Source organism: Micropterus dolomieu, linkage group LG23 (genome assembly GCF_021292245.1).
Source record: "Micropterus dolomieu isolate WLL.071019.BEF.003 ecotype Adirondacks linkage group LG23, ASM2129224v1, whole genome shotgun sequence".
NCBI lineage: Eukaryota > Metazoa > Chordata > Actinopteri > Centrarchiformes > Centrarchidae > Micropterus > Micropterus dolomieu.
In genome coordinates this window covers 95819-96334 of record NC_060172.1, presented here as the reverse complement: position 1 = coordinate 96334, position 516 = coordinate 95819, and the positions used below count along the sequence as shown (strand labels likewise).

Here is a 516-nt window from a genome sequence, read left to right as displayed (position 1 = left end):
AGAGTTAGCAAAAAGTGCAATCAATACAAGATCATTGTAGGGGATAGAAGAAGAAGAGCACAGGAAGTGCATGTTAGAGGTTAGGAGTTAGAGGTGTTATAAGAGGAAGTGTTCTCGGAAGGGATGAGTCAAGAGCTTCTTGAAGTTAGAGAGTGACGCCCCTTCTCTGATGGCGTGTGGTAGCTCATTCCACCATCGTGGTGTGACATCGTAGCCGGGACTGAGATCGCTTTGTGTGAAGGGATGGCAGAGCCAGGCGGCGTTCGTTGGAGGAGTGTAGCGGCCGAGAAGGAACATGAGTTTGTATGATGGAGTTTAGGTATATGGGTGCAGACCCAGTAGTCACTCTGTATGAAAGCATTAGTGACTTGAATTTGATTCTGGAGGCCACGGGGAGCCAGTGGAGGTCACTGAGTAATGAAGTGACATGAGTCCTTTTGGGCTGATCAAAAACCAGACGTGCTGCTGCGTTCTGAACCATTTGTAAGGGTTTCACCGCACAAGCTGGAAGACCTG

General features: G+C 48.6%; 1 protein-coding gene across 3 annotated transcripts in view; it reads right to left on the bottom strand.

The window, feature by feature from the left end:
- The window catches only part of LOC123963746 (SLIT-ROBO Rho GTPase-activating protein 1-like), a 40263-nt gene that overhangs the window by 7875 nt on the left and 31872 nt on the right, over positions 1-516 (bottom strand). The gene's annotated exons all lie outside the window — the stretch shown is intronic.